The 20758-nt window shown below is 44.8% G+C and overlaps 1 protein-coding gene across 1 annotated transcript in view; it reads left to right on the top strand.

The window, feature by feature from the left end:
- Positions 1-20758, top strand: part of LOC109855802 (heterogeneous nuclear ribonucleoprotein K) — an 86866-nt gene that overhangs the window by 13549 nt on the left and 52559 nt on the right. Inside the window, exon 2 of the mRNA XM_020430408.1 lies at positions 16877-16922. The gene's annotated coding sequence lies outside the window, so the exon portion shown is untranslated. The remainder of the gene's footprint in view (positions 1-16876; positions 16923-20758) is intronic.

The raw sequence follows: 20758 nt of genomic DNA, 5'->3' as shown, positions 1-20758 counted from the left end.
AACATTCGAAAATTCTCGTGAAACTATTACCAGTCCCATCGAGAGTTCGACTCTCGGTTAATAGGACTCGAAAAATCCAACTCGATGATGATGACAAGATCGTCGCGGGGACGATACGATCGTCGATTCGATTCCCCGAGTCTCTCTCGAATTTATCCTTTGTGGATAATCCGGATTTAAATATTGAAGTTCGGTTTCCGTCTTTCTCTTTCTCTCGCGCGTGTTCATCGACCAGCGTGAACTCGGCGCGAAACCTTTCTATATCTCTACCCGCGTTTTCATATTTGCTCTTTATATTCAAATATTTGAAATATTCAGAAGTACCACGTTTTCTTTGATAAATCTTGTAACGCTCCGATTCAACAGAGAGAAAGAGAGAGAGAACGCATGCTTTATCGCAAGAAACAAGCGGTAAATCTAGTTGTAAAATTTATTTAAAGAAGATAATATTTTTTCTTATCACAGCTGGTGCGGTGTAATCTCTTATTTCACACTAGAATTAACGATTCGATTAATTATTCTGTGAAGCGCGCGTAAGTGCTGAACATTTCTGAAAAAAATTGCGTAATCTTCGGCTGTAGTTTTGAGATAATTGCATAAGTGAAAAAAACGCACGCTGCATCTTCATATTCTGGAGACTCGCGAGATCAGATACGAATTTATTTTAGCGACACAGGGATGATGTTTTTTTTTACGTGCACCAAGTTAGACTTACATAACAGATTTTGGAGATATCAACGTCTCGTCACAACGATTTCGCATGTTATACCCGAGGCAATTCAGCGAAAAATTAAAGCGGGAAGAGAAAGTCTTTCGAAGGCGCCGGTGTATCTTCCAAACTTTATTATTTCGAAGCGATAAGTCATGCATTTGTAACGAAACAATACCTCGGCAAACGAGGCGGGAATGTCTTCATTCCTCGCGTTTGAGTTGCGTTACCGGGTGCGTTCCCGCGGGACTCTCTCTTCCTCTCTCAGAGAGGAACAAACATTTGAAATTCTTTTCCTATCGTCTCTCGACGTCTTCAGCGCGGATTTAATCGAAATCCACTTAACTTGTCGCGATTCTCGAGATTCGCTGAAAGAAGAAGGCAGAGCAGCGTTGTAATACGAGCGTGTGCCTCTGCAAGTGCACGTGCACGAGGCGCTTTCGATAGGCACGGCGAGAGTCGACGTGCGGGGGATGGAATGGTGATTAATTATGCAGAAAAGCTACTGCGATCGATGGAGGAACGTGCAACCTTAAAATATTGATACCACGAACGGTCTCTACTACCATAGCCGCCACCGCTCTCTGCTATTCTCTACCCTCGATCTAACAACCCGAGCCGAGGCCGCCGCGGGGGCGACGAGGAGGCGGGGAGAAGAGGCTACGCCGCGCTTCGCACAGACTCTCTCGATTGTTCTATACCTGTAATATCGAATCCACCCAAGTGAAAAGTAATATTCGCCTCGGGGACGCTAGTGGGCGGATGGACGGACGGACGGACGTACATACGTACGGAAACCGCCATCTGCCCGCTTTCTGTATTTTATCCCATGTGCATACCTTATTATTACTGCCGGTAGTGTTGTTTAGTCTCGTGATATCGGGAAACGGCTGCTTTGAATTCCCAACAAACGCTATAGAATCGCCTCGAGTTCCGACGCCCGCGAATATATATATATATAATTTATATCGACATCGGAATAAATTTTACCCGCACGCGCGTTATGCTCTTTTCCGCTTGTCTATCGCGGACAAATTTATTCCGGATAAATCCGCGAAAAAAAAAAAGTCACTCGCAATCGGCTCAGAGTTACGTAAGACAACCAGCGCCGTTGCTTACGATCCTTCATCATTTCTCTTTATTACGTTCCGCGGACAATGTGCGGAGACAAAAAGGAAGTCCAGCCGGAGCTTCTTTCCGCTCGGTTATAATCGCCGCTAATAACAGTCGACGATTGCGGCTGATAGAAGGCGTAAACAATATCTGTTCTCGACTTTTTTTCGCGTTTAATCGTTCCTCCCGAGTCGACGAGTATTTTATTTATATTTCGTTTCATTTTGCGCGCAAAGAGTTAATGGGAATGTTCCGTTCGGAACGAGATACTTCTGTGGAACTTTCGTCAATGACGCCGACATTTTCGCACTTTCCTCTTCCGCCCGAAGTCGGTGAAACTCCGCCACGAGGAAAGCTCGTCGCATTTTCCGCGATACATCGAGCGGAACGCCACGGTTCTCACAGTTATCCAATCAAAGGAAAGGCGATGCATACTTTATTCGCTGAAAGGAATGTCTTATTTATTGCTTATTACTGTTTTCCCGATGTCTTTAATGTCGCAATATACAAAAAGACTCGAAGACAGAATATTCGATTTAAATAATTTACAAATATTGCGATAAAAAAAATATTCATTTTAATATTTATGTCGAAATTGCAGCAGCGCGACAGAGTTGCGAAACTTAACTCGATTGAAAACAAGTGTTTCAAAAAAATATATTGTCTCTGATAACAGAGTTTTATTGAGAAACTCATCTTCGAAGAAGTTTCTCATCGCGAAGTTGCTGACAAAATGTAAACATTTAGTGATTAGAAAATTCGTGACTCTCGCAATTCTCGGGTCATGTTTGTGCTAAACGATAAAATCGACTCGACGATAAACGCTAAATTTGTTGACGAGAAATAGCTCGCGGTTCGCGAGTCGCGACGGGAAACATAAATTCATCACAATGGGCATATGTAGCTTGAATTACACGCACATGCAAAACTAATAATTCGTATTAAATTTCGCTAACTGTTTTGTTACGTAACAAACGTGTTCCGTTCGTGTCACTCGAAACCGTATCGATTGTCGCCCCGCACTTATTCATGCCGTTATTGAGATGAAAATAAACCGGAGAATTGGCACAATTCAATGGAGAACGAGTGCCAAAAATGTTTGGTCGCCGAGAGACGGCGACCCAACGGCAAAATAACTCGGCCACTAAAATCTTGCTTCAACAGCTTTTCCGTTATACTTTTTTTTTTTTTTTTTTACAACCAATCGGGCGTCGATTACGCGTCAACGAGATTCACCGAATAAAATTACTCGGTCGCGAGCGCAATTACGGTCTCGCGCGCTGCGTAGTTTACGGAAAGCGCACGCGCGCATTTTCCCGTAAACACGAGACCCCCGTAAACACGGTGAATAACTTGTCTCGAGTACACTTTTGACGTAAACTTGTAATAGAATTATCTTCGCGGCTGTGAAACGTACACACTCGCGTACGCATGTATTAAGATGCAGCTCACAAGACTTGAAAGGGGTTAATTACAATGTGAACCGTCTTGCGTACGGTGTCTGTTCGCGCGGCGACAGACAAATCTGTTTACTGCTCGTAAATTCCGCAGCGCGGAGAGTTTAGAGTTACGGAAAAACCATCTCTCTTTCTCAAAAGTAACTCGCGCGAAGCGGAATCCACGAGAAACGCGAACGCGCGGTTACCGTCATTTGATCGTGAACGATGATGGGAACCGTTTTCGCGCGCGGAAACGCCCGGTCTCACGACGGTGAAGACCATTGTCCTCGCGTTCGCGCTGGAGCCGGTTTCGAAAGCTAGAAAAAATCGTCGTCGATACGAGGGTGGGGCGAGCGGAGCGGAGCGGCAAAGGGAGACACACAGAAGGAGAGAGAGAGAGAGAGAGAGAGAAGGAAGAAGAACGAGAGAATCAGTACTCGCGAGTTATACTCGCCTTCCTCGTAGCCGGATAAAACAGTCTGAGGAATCTTTCTCACGACCCGGGGGCATCCTGAGACCGCGATGCCGAAGGACTGTGCGAGTCAAATGAAAGGGAAGGTGTCCTTTTCTTTCGCTCGCGCAGCTCTCGCTTCGAACGCGCTCGTTTACTCCTTTATTACATCGTTGTTTACCCGATTTTCGCCCGACCTTGAATTTTTCCTCCGTACGTAAAGACGAAACGTCAGACGATCGCGTAACGTATGATCTTCATTAATCCGAAAACATCGGGGGAATTCTCGGTAACTATATCGTGGCGCGTTTTTTTTCTTTTTTTTTTCATCGGAACAAAATCGTCTTTGTCTTCTTCTCGCGTGCTTCTTCATCGTGACGCGACGGTCGCGAAATCTTCTTTGCGTGTGCTTTTTCATCATGATGGAGGCGCATCATTGTTTCCTCTTGTGTTTTTACGCCTACGAAGCGAAGCACCTCGACTAACGATAAATTCTCCTTCCGCGCTTCCTGGACTCGTCTTTCTTCGTCTCTTCTTTTCTATCTTTCTCTCCTCGTCGCTCTCTCGCGGGTAGTCCTATCCGCCGCCGCTTCTCGCTCCTTCTCGCCCGAAGTTGCTCGTGATTTCCGTTCGTTCACCCTTTCCGGTCATCACCCTCTCTTCTCTCTCTCGCGCGCGCGGTGCTTCTGCCTCCAACGATCCCGCATTGTCGTCTCCCCGCAGCTCGACTTCCGCGACTTCTTCTCAAGATCGTTTACCGCGCAACACAGCGAATCTCTTAACAAAGACGAGTGTGTAGTCGAGACTTTTTGCCAAAGTTCGGAACACAAGAGAGCGAGCGACACTCAATAATAACGCGACGCGTAAAATGGAGATTCACTTTTTTTTCTTTTTATTCTCGCAAAAATATAAACATCTTTTTACTCGCATTAGCGACATTCAACTTGATATTTCTTGAGTATGTTTGCAATTATATCAAGTTCGCTCGCCGCGAGAAATTTTAACGGTCGTCCGCGACAAAATTTTCCTCCCGCCATTTTCAACTTTTGCAATTACGTCCGAGGGCTCGTAAAGTGATTTCGCTGATGGCCTCGCGCAGAGCAAAGAGATGCGTCGCTCCTCACAAACAAGAAACATGAAGGACCTTTAAGACTCCATGAAGAATTTATTGCCGAGTCTATGAGCGCAGAGAGAGAGAAAATGCATGGCGTAATCGCCGAGTTTGTCGTGCTGCGTTTAGAGATGGTCTCATGGCCCGGTCGTTCGTCATCGTCGGAGTGAATCTCGCGTTATGACCCGCAACCCGGCACACACGGCAACGCGATTCGCGTGACGTTTTTTTTTTTTTTTTAATTTTCTTTCTCCAATTTCTCTCGCACTGTTAACAGAAGTCAACACAGACTAATAAAATATTTTTACGTGTATGATTATTTGACAAACTTGAGACTCAATTTCGGAACAGAGAGAGATTGATTAAACTTTAAATTAGATTACACACCGTGTCCTTAATTTTAAGGCGGATACGCTACAACGTACGAACTGGATAAAAATAAGTACGTACATGTGAGTTTCGTGTTGAGATTTCGAGTTCTTTCAATTGAGTTTAATAGCTTCTCGAATGGACGCTAAAATAAACTCGGCGCTATTTTTAGGTGCATCGCGAAATTCGAGTCCCATTTAAAGGTTGGCCGTTGTTTGTCGCATTGTTATTTGATCGTGAATATACACGTATATATATATACATATATATATGTGTGTGTGTGGGCATCAAATGACAAGCGAAATTGACGAACTCCTTCGCATCGTGTAGGACAGCGAGGTTAGCGTGTCGGGTAATACGGTTTTCCTGCCTTAAAAACAAGGCGAACCAATCGAACCAGTTTCCGTGGAACGAGCAACATGCACGATATTATCTAATTTCTGAATTATTTATCACACGTCGCCCTTCTTCGCTGGATTGTGTGCCACTTTCGTATTTCAGTATCGATTTTATTTTATGGGAATTGTTGATGCGAATATTTAATTAAGCTCCTCCCTGTATCTCGTCCCTTCGAATGTTACTTCGATGTTCACAAGTTAGGACGTATTGCGATTTCGCCCGAAACGCTTTGCTCAATCTGAACGATTTTTTTAAATATTATATATATTAAATTGTTAAGATTTTATTATACTAGCACAACACAGGTGCGCGCTACGCGCACGCTATTGTTTTTTTTTTCTTTTACGTGTCAGTGAACACTGTCACCGCGATGACAGCTAATATATACGTCTCACATAAACCGTATAATACACATATGAGAGATGTCAGAAATAACATAAAAATCAAACTCAAAAAATAGTGAAAGCAAAGAATGGAAAACCACCACGTGACTTTAGTCACGTTTTTTTAAAGATACGTGACTAAAGTGCAGTTACGTGACTTTAGTCACGTGTTGTTTTCCTCTTCTCACTGTCACGTGACTTTATTTTAGTTATGTTTTTTTTTTAAAAACTTCTCGCGCAACGAAGTCGGTGCGAGGAACTACCGTGTGCCTCGTGATTCGTACGACATGAATCGGGAAACACATTCGAGAAACGTCCAATCAGCGTTGAGTTAAAAGTGGCAAAAATCAATATTGAGAGAATCGATTGTGATTATTTACACACGCTTTTTCTGGTAGGATAATTTTGTACATTTCTCTATTTTAAGTTTATTTTCTCTAATTTTTTTTTTATAAATATGTATGTGTGTACATTGACATTTCAGTCTTAAAGTTAAATCGAGAACTTTTGAACTTGCTGTATCTATAGACAAACGTGTTCACATTTGAGTTTTAAACTAAATTCTCGCGTTTTTTTAAACAATTAGATATGACAAGTAGAGCATCGCATTTTTGGCAAAACCATTTTTGGTTGAATGTGTTTGGCGCACTCATTTCGTCGCTCAGAAACCGGATGTGCGAGAGCAACCGATCGATAACGCGGATAACCGAACGAGGACACACTCGTCGTGTCTCTCTCTCTCTCTTCGTGCCGAGCATTCTGGTTCCTCCAAAGCCGCGGAATAATACCGCGGGTCGTGTTCGATAACCGCTTCTTTCGAGTCTCGAAGTGGATTTCTCGATAATGCGAGGAGACACGTTCGACACACAGTGTGACAAATGTTCAGCTGATACAACGCACCGGTAAAGACGTCTCCTCTCCTTATCAGTCTTCCATTTTGAAACTCGAAAGATTTGTTTTTTTTTTTTTTTCTAACGTTTATATATCGTTTCGCGCTTTTGGCTCGAAGAATTATTGCATCGACACCAACGAGAGTTTGCGTTTGACATTTATTTATAAAACATATTGATTTGCATTTCGATTTGTTTCGCGACTTGATCCGCGTTCGGCTCGGAAATTTTTTTGAAGAACAACGCAGATAATTCATATTATGCGACAAGACAGGAACGACGTGACTTTACGTTACAATTAGCACAATTACGGGGCGCGCAATTGTTGCTCGCCGAAACGTATTCGATGCTGAATATGCGGGAAGCGGTGGTGCACCGGACCCGCTTGCGTTTCGCATGTTACGCGAAAATGCAATCGAGTATTTATAGGGCCGCGCTTGCGGTGTACGTTGCGAAATTAGCAATTAGCGCTAACAGCATCGTTGCATCTCCATCACGCGGCTTAATTCAAAATAAGACAGAACGATGCTCGAAGCGCTGACAGTGAATTCTGGGATGTAGCCAGCGAGCGCTCGAAGCTAATACCATTAACCCAACAATCGCTAAAGTGGCAATTAGACTTCGAAGACGAAGCCGTTTGCGCGACACTTTGAAACTGAGATTCTCAATGTATTTGCACAAACTGATGTATAAGATGGAGATTCGCACGCGATGATAACGATGATTAAAATGCACTCGGCATTTTTTTTTTTTTTTTTTTTTCTTTTTTGCGAGATGCGTCCAGTTTTTGTGTATATTCGTCGACGTTGTTCACGGGATTTTGTTCGCGAAAATAATGAATTTTCGTTATTCGTTCAAGAAACTCGCAATAAATAAAACGTCTTCAGCGGTCTTTGAAGAACTGTCAACAACTCTCGAATTATTCATGGAAGCTGAGAGGACGGATAGTTAAAATCGATATCTGCTCGCGTAGGTACAAAGGACGTATTGTAGATGCTGGTCTTTTGTGGCGTAAAGCGTCGCGATCTCTCTCAAAGCGCTGGATTTCCCTTTATGAAAATAAGATTCAGCGTAGTCCTCGTTTCCGGTGAGTTCTGCGAGTCTTGGCTTGTCGCTCCGACTTAATTGCCGAGATTATCCTTGCCGACGTTACATCTCTCTGCCCGTGTCTAACTACGTCATCGCGCAGTCTGCAAACGGTTGCGCTACGATAAGAAGATCATCTCGGCTCGGGAAATAATCATTACGGGATGTTGGGGGGGGTAGGCCTGTGGTACCAGCTTTTCGCTCGTCCCTTAGACGGCGCGCGGTCCGCCCTCGCCAACTTTCTCGAAACCCTTCCGAGTGAGCGAGCGAGGGTAGAAACCGCCGTTGAAACGAGCGGGGGAGAGGGTTCTCGGTGGTGGAAGAAAAGCGGTTGCCCTCGAGAATTTCACCCTCCGCCCTCCTTCCAGAAGGCCTGTGTGTAGGTGTTAATCGTGTGTACGGGAGACGCTCGACGTAGAGGAGAACACGAGACTGCTTGGTAGTAGCGAGCCGCGGATATCGACCGTAGATGTTGTTGATGCAAACGGTAACCATGGGTGACTCGAGCCGGTTGACCAATTGCAGTCTTCACGGTGGCCGTATCCAACCAATCGGCTCGCTGTACGCTGTCGGTTTTTTGATTGGGCGATACTGAGGATAAGAGACCAGTTCGAGGCCATCGGGACCCAGAAACAGACGTGGACACATCAAGTGGAGAACATCGGCCTGCGAAGTGCGCCCGATCATTCTTCGTCATCGTCGTCGTCCTCGTCGAGACTTCGTCGACGCTTTGCTTCACCGCTTCGCTTCGCGCAACACAACTCTTGGATACCAATTTGAATTTTGTGTCTATCTCTCGGTCATCGCTACCGAGCCTCTGCCGTGTAAGACCCTTTTTACAATCAGCTTTGAGGTCCTTCGACCTCCAGTACGAACTACTGCACGTCGCTATTGGACGCACTCGATGTTTCACTTTGTCTTCCGTTCCTCCTCGTTGGAATTTCTTTCTAGCCTCAAGTTGCTCTCACAATTCCGACTTACTTAAAAATTTCTTTTCTTGTTATCGCACCGTCAATTAATTATGCAAGAAGGAGTTTTTAAATACACATTGTTTTATCCCATATTTTAGTTTCAATTTTCGAAGCCGTTCAAAAATATTGCTTCAGATGAACGCGATGCATAAATCCGGATTTAAATGGCTTCTTCTTGCGTAAAGCTGGCAGGATAATGCGCTCTATTATTCGATCAAACGTATTAGGTATATAGTTCTCTTGATTTGTTCCATTTTCCGAAATAACGCCTCGCGCGATTTCTCTCCGAGATTCCTTCGATATTCTCGGGGGGAATTGCTCGAACCGATTGAGAAACTCGGCGCTTTGCCCGCGACCCAATTGAAAAGGATGCGCGTCCCGTCGGAGTATACGCCTCGTAGGAGGATCGCGCGGACTAACAAAGTGGATTACAGTGTACTCGGCGCTTTAACACGCTTTTCGTCGGTCGAGCGCGTATTTTGCATCGGATTCGCTCCGCTCTCAGCCCACCACTACCAGTCACCCGCTGTCACTACCATCCCCTCTCGCTTGATCTATGTGTTTGCCGGGGCGAAATTAAGTTATTTCATTATCGCACGCCATTGTAGCTGCTCCCGTCTCTTGTATAGACATGCCCGTTGTTGTTTCGGCGCCGAAGTGGCTTCTCGTCGTCTCTCCGTCTCGGCGAATAAAAAAAAAACAAAAAAAAACAAAAAAAAAACCCTCGCACATTAGGAAGATTCTATAAAGTTTTTGTCTCTTTCTTTTTTTTCTCTCTCTCTCTCTCTCTCTCTCTCGTGATTAAGTGACGCATTAAACCCGACGATGTACTGCCCGGAGTACATTTCTGTTCTTCGTGTCATATACTCGCTATTTTTCGCGCACTAACTAAACGCGATCCCTGTGTGCGTTATTTCGTCTCGGGTCGGAAATTTGTTTAAATTATTTCGCGCATCTCACATCGCGACGACATCACAAAAGCGTACACATTCCGAGTATCCCGCAATTGTCGCATTCAGAAAGTTTGCGCATATACGGCGCTCCCTTCCCCGAAAACGAGTTTGGCGAACAGTTTCATGTCTTGTCGGGGTCTCGTCGTTAACCGTGCGGCGTATTCCGGTTCGTAATTTTGTCGTGCTTCGTGTTTCAGACAGGCGCAAAAGCGGGCATTGATCGTAGAATAATTTACCTCTGTGTCAAGGTGAGTTTCGTAAATTCGTTTACTCTGAGAATTACTTCTCTTCTCACCCCTCGAAAGAATTCGAACGGATGGATATATAAGCGTCACGCGACATCCTAGCATTTAAACGAGCGGTATCGCGATTAATAATCGGGATGTCCCGTGACATCACAACATCTGCGTTAAATTACATTTGAGTGAATCCACGAATTCCCGCGGGAGCGACAGAGCACGTACGAGTTTCAAGGGTATCGAGTCGGTTGCGCAAGTAGCTAGTTGTGTGTAGTATCGCTCGTAATTATCATGTTACTGGGATAGTTTTTTTTTTTTTTTTTAATTGTTAATTATACCAGTCAGAGAGAAAGAGAGAGTTGTGTACTCACCGCGCTCGTGTAAGAAGATACCCGATAAGATCGCCATTGTGTTTCTTCGTATATTCTAGAAAAGATGGGGCCGTGTGTGTTGAATTAACCGCGTAATTTTCTCCGGTTTCTCTCGGTTTTCTTTTTTCATCTTTCGTGCGTGCGAAAATCACGTACGAAAGATTCACGCATTGAAAACGTGTACGTTGTCCTTATTCCCGATCGCGTAAAGGATAACACGCGTCCGTTATTCGGTCTGCGTCGGTACCCCCGAACGTATCGAGGACGAATGAAGAAACTCAGCGACGAGAGAGAGAGAGAAAGTCTAACTGTGTGTGTGTGTGTTTTAACGCGGTGTCGCGTTTTCATTCAATTAGATTTCTCGCTATTTATATCTGCGCGGTGCCTCGCGGGAGATTACGAGATGATAATCAAGTGTCGGAAACACACGACGCGGCGCGCGGATTCTCCAACCGCGGCGAAAGGTGCCACGTGCACGACGCTTTTAATTATATCAACCGGCGGCTAATGAAACCGGAACGAGGTGTCGTTAAAATTGTATATTTTCGCGCTAATAATTGTGCGCGATCGTAACTCGCTTTTAATGCCATTACCCAACTTGAACGGATATAGCGATCTGGCGTTACGGTAATGTAGCGCTGTTGCAACGCGAGAGATGATTTAATTATTTTAATATGTATGTATATATATATGTGTGTATATACATATATATATGTGGTATGCATGTACGCGAAACAATGTGAATTACTTTATATATTTTGGAGAGAATTACAAAAATCGCGCGCTTCTCTTTCGAGTACATAAAATAACGAAAATGTAATTAATTTTTTCTGACTTTTTTTTTATTGAGAAATAAATTCGTGGATTTACGTGTCTGCGAAAACCGTCACATCGTAACGCAATGATTGCGGAATATTAAAAAATTGATTTGTGATTTTAAATACTTTTCTACGTTTTCTCACTTCTATATAATTGAGAACTTGTATTTAACGCGTCGAACCATTACATCCCGTAATATCCGCGAGCGCGGATAAGGACCAGTTTTGGCGCGAGAGTGAAATAAAGAGCTTTCCGTTGTTTCTTTTTTTTTTCTCTCTCTCTCTCTCTCTTGAATCGCGTCAAGAAGAGAGAAGAGGGCGAGAATCACACGAAGCGTGACTGTGAATCCTCGCGCGCGCGCGTCTCAGCCGTGAAATCAGAATCCTTTTTCTCCTCCGTGTTCCTTTCACTCTCGCTTTGTCTTTTCGCTGTTTTTTCTCTGTTTCTTTTCTATAATATACCTTTAGTTCATCCCGGCGTCTTTATTGCGTCGTCCTTCTCCCATTTCACCACGACGAAAGGCTTTTCTCTCGTTCTTCCTCGCCACGGTGGATAACAGCTGATCATTAGTAACCGCGAGCTATCGTTATTGCGATAACCGACAATTACGCGTTGCCGCTGATACCAGTAATTATTTAACATGCCCGGGCATAAGCTACGCCGGTTACTCTCGTCTAGTATCTCTATCGAGCTTGTCTTCTCAATAATGTTCGCGTAATTGCAAACGAGGTTTTTGATTATTATAACGCGCAATCGCGCGCGCATGTTGAAATTAATTAGAGAGAGAGATAGAAATAGAGATAGAGATAGAGATAGAGATACAGAAATAAAAAAAAAGCGTGATTAGAAGTCAGTTTTTGTTTTTTCAACGCGTTTAACACACTGCAATCTGGTTGTTTGCGATTCCGCTTATTTTGCAACATTGTTTGACCGTCGCTCGCAAAAAGCAATTCTTTCGTGTTCGTTACGGTTCGTTAATACCTCGGCAGAGCGCGCTAATGGAAAGCGGACAGACGTAATTTAAACACGAGAAAAACCGGAGGATCGATCGCGACCGGCGTATAGTTCACATATTTACCGAATATTAATCAGTCCGTCCACCCCCGCGCGAGTATTATTCGCTCGTCGTTACTCCCCGGGTTCTTTGATCGTGCGAGTTTCTCTGTGTGTGACCAGCAAAATGTCCTCCAGAAAACAGATCGATACCAAAGCCGCTTTTTTTTTCCTTTCTGCGTTTTGCGCTCGCGCTTGAAACACGAAAATTTAAGTTCGCGATCGTCGAAGCAACAATTTTCTTCGCCGCGCTGTGTTTCGCGCGCATTCGACCGGACATTCTCGCGTAAATAAGATGCATGCGGTTTTTTTTCTTTTTTCCCTCGCCGAGTCACGAAGTTACTTACGGGGGAATTACCGGGCAATGAAAATGGGAAACGCGGAAATCTACACAGAAACCGGAGAAAGTCGTAGAGCCGCGCGATGCACGACGCAGGCATGCGATGAAAATGCATCTGCGGGAAAAACGCAGTCGGATATGGAAAATCCCGGGAAGGAAATAGAGTGAGAGTGAGAGAGAGAGAGAGAGAGAAAGAGAGTGGTGAAGGGGGACAGCGGAGGGGAAGAAACAAATTTATGTAACACGATAATGTAATTTAGACGGTATGATGAAGTAGGGACTGAGCTGTTAGCATATTGAGGAGTAATATATCGAAGTGAAAAAGCTCTCTCGATGCTCGCTTGGGAAATAGAAAGAAAGAGAGAGAGAGAAAGAGAGAGCTAACGGGAAAAGTTGGAGAGCAATCGGATGTTCGTGAAAACCGCGAAGAGACGCGCTCGCGTAACTCGCCGCGAGATACGAGACGCGAGTTCGATTCCGTTCTGGCTTTCGATCGTGAGGCTCGCTTTTTTTTTCCTCTTCTCGCGTTTTCTCGCGATTTTTGTTTACTGGAAAAAAACTTTCCGCGAGAGTTTCATTTATTCCGTGGTATCTCTTCTTTAATTGCTGATCGGAAAATCCTTTTTATTTGTCGACAAACTGGCGAGAAACGCAGCGAGAGTTCATCAAGAATCTTCCCCCGCGTGTTCTCCGCAACTATCGCAGTTCCTGCTGAATCACCCTGTATGCACGAAACCGCGGGGGAGTTGGGCGAGGATATTGGGACGAGAGGGCGAAGAAGAAAGGGCGGTGAGGGAAGAAAAGAGGGATGTTTGGGGTGAGGGGGAGGGAACTGAAGGGTGGAGAGGAACGGGAGTTGTGACAGAACGAAGGGACGAGGGTCTCTCTAGGCGCATGCGTGCCGACGCAACAATATGGTGAATTCCGCGAAGCGGCCCAGTATCCGCCCGACCGTCAGCTGATCGATATACTTCCGCACACACGCCAAGTCATTCGCGCCGTTACCGAGTGCGACACGCATGTCATGCATCGCGCTAACCGCCGTTACGCGTGTGACTTCGCGCCGCGGTGCCTCGCCTTCTTCTCGGCCGGTTTGTGCTCGGGATAATATCGCGTTTCTATTACCGCATCGTAATTCGCGCCCCCCCTCGTGTAGTGCCCGTCGTTTGTTCTCGTCGTCGTGCAGGGAACGGCGGAACGGGAAAACTCGGTCGACGACGAGCTATTCTCTTCGACACCGCGTGAATCCGAGACAGCCACGTCAGTTGCTCTGCAGGTACGTCAAAAACGTGCCACCTGACACCGCGTCGCGTCTTGACAATTCCGAGTCACCGAGTGTCTCGTCTCACTCTGTGTGTCGGCTTATCGCGGACACCGACACAAAGAGAAGATCTCTCATTCGCGCGCGACTTGAACCTGTGCGGTGAGATTAAAAAAAATGTTTTGTGTGATACCTACGTCGCTCTCTCGATTAATCCGCGAAAAAAATCGTATTGCAATTTCAAGTTGATAAAAGTGAGCGCGTGTATATCGCGATCTTGAAATAAAAAAAAAAAAAAAAAAAATTCTCTTATTCCGACGTCATAGTTTCTGTCGTTTTGACGTTAAGCAAAGTTCGTTCGAGCAAAGAGTTCAGAATTGTCTTGTTATTCTCGCTTCACAAAGTGTTTTTTGTTTTATTTTTTTTTTTATCAGAAGAACGTCTCCGATCATTGTCTTCGTGTCTCCCGCTGCGCGCCGGGCGCACATTGCATTCCTCATCGCTGCCCTCATCAAGCTGCGCGCTTAATCTTGATGGTGTCAAGTTCCACGGTTGGTCGGAGCGCGCGCTCGCCGCTCACGTAAGCAGCGCGTAATCGCGGCATATATACAGAAGTCATGTTTATGGAACACGCGTTCTCTTCTTTCGAAAGACACACGATATACTACATTTTTACGCGACGTCAAAAAATTCTGACCTGCGCGCGAGTATAAGAATCTTATCTTGTGTGGTTTTTGACCATCACAACCGCGCGAGCGAGCGAGAAGCCGCCGGGGCGCTTTGTGCCAGCCGTGAAATTTTCATCGCGCGACGATCTCTCGCCAGTCTCGTTCATTGACTTTCTCACTCTCGCCGCTCTTCTTCGTCTCTCGCTCCACATTTCTCCGTCTCCGTCCCTCGCGTCGCGATGCATCCGCATTACTCGCGCGCACGTTGCAGTTCGACGCTACCGCGCCGCGTTCGCTCGCGCGCACACAACACACATACACACTATATATATGTACACACACACACACACACGCTAACACGCCGCGCTCTCCTTTCTCTCTTCGGTCCCCGCGGTTTCCCTTCGCGATATTCGCCCCACCAGTGCTTGCGTCTCCTCGCGACGAGGAAGAGGTGGACGAGCGCGCCTCGTCGGAGAGGAACGAGTCTCCGCCACTTGGCGAAGTTTACTTGTGTTTCTCGGTCTAGTGTCAGTTCTGGCGCAACCGCGTCTGCACGCGAGATCCACTCGCGCGAAGTCTCCGCATTTCACTCCCCCGCGCCATTCTTGAGCAGGTCAGGATAAGGAGGATACACCCGAGTTGTTGATGCTCCACTTCGCGTCGGAACCGACGTTTTCATCGAGGTTCGTGTGTTACGACTACGGTGTTCTCCTCCCCGGGGTGAACAAAAATAACGAACCGGAAACGGAAGGTCGCGCGGGAGAACACACGTCCGTGTTCGTCTTTGATGACTGCCCCCCCCTTCCCTTTATTGTGCGAAAGATCACTCTCGCAGGGGTGAATGAACTCTCTCTTTCTGTCTCTCTCTCTCTCTCTCTCTCTCTCTTTCTCTCTTCGAGTGCAGTCGCTGCGCTGCATTTGGCACGTTTCATTATCCCTGACCTATCCCGAGAGGGGGCGTCTGGAATTTTTAACCTTGAAGTGCGCTGGATCGTGATTCGCGCGAGCCGTGTCGACGAGTGAAGTTCGCGCTTTGTCATGTACATCTAGTACACACGTACGTATAGTGACAGTGATCTCGGAAAAGTGCTCTTCAAGGTTTCGATTGGATTTATCCTTGAGATCTCGGTGCGGAGCGGGACGGCGACAATCGATTCAATTTGCAATACTCGATTTGCATTACTCGTTTTTTTTTCTTCTTACGTGAGCGATATTTACGTTTGCGTCAACGTCCTTCGTTATTACGGCAACACGTCGCCTTTGACATTACCAAATTATCATCTATCGAACCTACTCGCTCATCTCGCGATATTTTTAATCGCCGCAGGATTGGTCTAAGAGATCGAAGATATTTTAACAAAATTAACGAGATGACATAATACGAGAGAAGATATGATATCGCGCGTAAATATTCACGAGTCGATTTATCTATTTCTTTCGCCGTTTTATTTTGTGTTTTTTTCTCGCAGAAATACGGAGTTTACGTTCCATTTAAGAGAGTCAGTCCTGTCATTATTTCGCGATAAATAATTGGATGAGTGTAGTTATAATTAATTCCGCGCGCGCGCACGCACGCACAGACACACACGTGACCGCGCGATACTCTCCGCGATGCTATATCTCTCTCGTAGTTTTACGAGACGTACTATATACATTCGGACGTGAGATGGATGCGTAAACGCGTACTCCTGTGCCGATGAAGCGAGACGCGATTTTCTCTCGTCTCGCGAACAATTTTTTATTATTATTATTAGCGCATAAACGCAATCGTTTAATTTGCTATCCTAATTAGTCTAATAGCAAAGTGCTTACGCCGCGTTAATTAGCGCGAATACATAACAAATTAAATTAACCAATTTACTTTTACGTAACGCACTCTTGAACCTAACTTTGTCTTGTGTTAGAAACACACATTCACTTATGTTCAAAGCGTTTGTACTTTATCTAAAGTTTGCCGGAATTTTTACGCATGTGTAAACACGTTATATAACTTGTTGCCCGATAATTTCGCTATTTTATCAGCAATGTCTAATTTAAAGTTCGTCGCGATCAAATCTCAACTCTCGCACAGTCTGAAACTTTTAGTACACAAGATGACGTTATATATATCCACACACTACAAATTATCGCGCGCCTCCTTCGCGCATAATACTGGAAAGATACGAGATGTTGGCTCGCGAGACGTTAATTATAATAATTCGACTCGATGTGTACACGCCTATTAAATCGCTGTTATCTTGATTATGTGCAGGCTGAGCGCTGATTCATCGCGGAGGCTGCATCAAACGTCGTTATTGGTGAGTAACGGCCACTCGGCTTAATCAAAAGATTTATTTTTTTTTTTTCTACGTAACAAAATCCGCCATTCATATCGAGATCGCCGTCGCTGCGATATTTTCTTCTTGTGGATGATTAGCGTGAAAAAAAAACAAGGAACGTCGTTGTCACGTCGCGCTTGTACGCGGCGACAAACGAGCGCTGAATGAGATCGCAACGTTGCGGAAAGCGGGTCGCCGCGGTTTTCGCTTGTTGGCCGCGGCGAAAGCAAAGCCGACGCGAAGTAAAACGGTTCGCGAAGAGATGGCGAAGGGTCAGGGAAGAAGAGGGACGCGCGAAGTGGTCAGACTGGTGTAACAGGACGTTACCCCCTGGTTGCGTGTGTTATAGCAAGGGCAGGACGATATTGTTGTTGCGCCTTCCTTCATCCTTAGCGCGTAGTTCTCGCGCGCGCGGCCCTGCTGCGCAGAGGTTCTCAAACCTTTGGTTTTTCTTCTTCCGTTTCATTATTTCGGCAGTCGAAAATGAAAATTAGACGATAAAAATTCGAAACATAATTTTCATTCAAAAAATATTTTCCAGAGATTGGTTTTTGGATACTTGCACGTACACGTTAATAGTTTTCGATTTTTAAGTTGTTTTTTTATTTTCTTCGCGCGGAATCCAAGTCTCCTGCTGATCGCGCGCGTTTTGCTTCGGCTTCAATTCCATCGCGCATTCCACTTGCGGCGAAATTATTACTTATCTCGCGCGTGTTTCTCGTGTCTCTTTCTCTCTTCCCGTTCTGTGTTTCGCACTTCCATTACACTCCGCCGCGAGCTGATGTCCCGAGAGCACGCGGAATGCGCCAGCCTACCGAAAACGAATGGCGCGAGGAGATTAAAAATGACGCGCGTCGTCATATATATTCCGTCTGGCGTCGGCGCGAAACATATTCTTCTCGCGATCGCAAGATGCTCGCTCGCTGATACAAGTAAATAAGACTCCCTCGAAGGTTATCCCACCTTGTGGCTCTCGGTGTACGCATACGATCGTTATAAACCACCGTGTGTCTAGTCGGGTAGACCGCAAAAGGGGGGTTGATCTAATGCTTACGAAAGACGGGGAGAGAATAGTTGACGCCGCGGCGGCGCCGAACGTATAAACCTTACGGCTGGAATCGGCACAGAGACGCGCGAACAATAAACCCACTCGGCGGTTTTGCGGTGCTCGCAACTCGATCGCTGTTTGATTTGAAATCCCCCGAGTGCGTTGACACGCCGCACGTATATTTTGAATACCTCACACACTTAACACACTTAACGGCATTTCATCGAGCCTTAAGAATAGCTCGAGAAAATTGAAAAGTCTTGGGTTGTGCCAATCGGTGCGGCGCGTGAAAATTGGTGACACGGAACTTAGAGCCGCTTGTTCCGTCGTCGTATACGACTGATAATTTGTACGAGCTTTCCGCTTTCCTCTATTGTCACGACGATCCCAATCTCTCTCTTTCTCCGAATGACCGCGAATTTAAAGACCGTGTTCCCGACTAATTACTACTCCCGGCGCAGGGGCGCGAGTTGATGTCAGCTTTGGCACGTTTCCACCAGGCCGCGACGTGCTAACGATTTTCTTTTATGACGCCCCGCTTACGACATCGTACACACGCGGCGAACGCGAGTTGTTGAGCTGGACAGTTACCCTTGTCAACCACCCACCGTCTCTCGCGTACTGTTGCAAGACCAGATCTCACGTTTCGTCTTTATTTCTTTCTTACGACGTACCTCAAAATAGCCGCGTCGCAAAAACTTATCTCACGTACTGAATAAATAATTTCGGTAAATATGTAACAGCCGCGCGCGCACGCGCACAAAAATACACAATTTGCATATTTGTCGAAGAGTATAAGTTTTATACTGAACACTTGAGTTGTGCGAGATAGCACAGATAACGAAAAGTTTTACGCAAACTTTGTGCGAAACTCTGTGTATAATTGCAACTTCACGGTTTGTGCGCGAAATTTTATGCAAACAACGTCTCTCCGGCATAATTAACGCCGGACTTTACCAAATTCGCATTCGAAAACGCAACGCGATATTACATAATATTAATCAAGCCCGGTTTAATAAAACGCTCCATATAACGTGGCGCGCTTTTGTTCAGTAATTTCGAACAAACTGTACAAATCGTCACGATTTTTCGCCGCTACTAACGCACGCAAACACATCGACTCGTCGGAGGAAACTTTCCCATCGAAACTCGGGAAAGTGCGGCGTTCTTCGCCGAGGTGCTCTCGCTGGCATTCCAGCGGAATTTTCGCCGCGCAGTTTTGTAAATGGCAACGGCAAAAGAAACGTCGCTTCGGCGAATCGCGGCTCGCAATCGCGAATGAATGAATCCGTCGGAATTTGCACTCGCGCTAAATAAATTTGACGCTGCTTCGGTCGGCGAAGCTTCCGGCTTGTTCGTTTCATAGAGTCTAATTTTAAGCTTGGCCGACCGGACGGACGGACAGACAGACGGGTGGAGAATGGATGGATGGATGGATGGATGAGTGGTCGGACGGTCGGGTGGACGGGAATGCACTGTGTGAAAGCTAGTTAGATGCTCGCCTTATGGAAATAATTGAACCGTCAGCCGCAGAAACGCGTGCGCGCCGATCAATTCCTGTTTCATCCTCTGGAAGACAGATGCGATCGCGACGAAGGAAATTCTGCTAATCGCTTCGACAGGCATGATCCGTTACAATATGTCAGTGTTTTACAGTAAAATTGATATTATTGAATCATTAAGTATATAAACTTGACAAACATATACACGTATATAAATCTTAATCCTGTAAACCCCGGACATCAGTCTGAGCAATTCTTGAAAATGAGAAAATTTTATTAACTATTAGTGGAAGAATTTCTAAAAAAATAAAACAAAATTTCATGCGCGAGAACGTTATTATATTTATATTACACGGAGAAAACTGTTATGGTTGCTAGAATCACATTATCTATGGTTAGAAAAGCAATTGATATGAGTTCAAGTTAAATAGATATTACATCAAAAATTGCTGTTGACATAAGCTCATTTATACAGTTCACACAGCCATATTTAAATGATACGTAATATTCAATTAGTATATTCGCATATATTGTTGCCTCAACCAAAAGAATATGATACTTCTCTATTATGATTTGTAGAACAAATACTATGGTTGAGGGATCGGTTTTATACGGTTTTTTACGCGATACATTTGAGTGACATGCGCAGTAATGTTCTTGAATGTTTCGCTAGAACACGCAGGAACAGGCAGCGTATTTCTTCGCGCGATGCGTACGCTGCTTGCCGCGGTAAAGCAAATCTTTTCTTGCTTATTGATAAGCAAGCCGGTGGAGTGTGATTGTGTAAAAATAAGTGATTTAGTAAAAATATGGAGAAATTTTTAAAAAATATTGGCTTTCAACAATTTATTCCTATCTTTAAAGGTAAGTTTATATAAACTTTATAAGTTTTAAGGTTATAATTATTAATCTTATTATATTAGGTGCTTTCCAGCTACGTACACAGGCGACACTATGTAACACAGTGCCTATTAATGTGAAAAAGAGTGTATCAGTGTGTCTCATTTACACTAGTGGACATTATGTTACACAGTGTCGCCTGTGTACGTAGCTGGAAAGCACCTAATATAATAAGATTAATAATGATAACCTTAAAACTTATCAAGTTTATATAAACTTACCTTTACTATATATATGTATATATATATGTACTATAATTAATGAGAAATAAATTTACTAATATTATATTTTTTCTTTGTATATTAATTTCTTATAAATCATTAAGAAGAAAGTAGATTTTTCATTATTTTTATCAATAATGCATT

Source organism: Pseudomyrmex gracilis, unplaced genomic scaffold (genome assembly GCF_002006095.1).
Source record: "Pseudomyrmex gracilis isolate BER0280 unplaced genomic scaffold, ASM200609v1 scaffold_99, whole genome shotgun sequence".
Classification (NCBI taxonomy): Eukaryota; Metazoa; Arthropoda; class Insecta; order Hymenoptera; family Formicidae; genus Pseudomyrmex; species Pseudomyrmex gracilis.
Note: the sequence above shows the minus strand (reverse complement) of the source record. Positions and strands in the feature narration are given on the sequence as shown.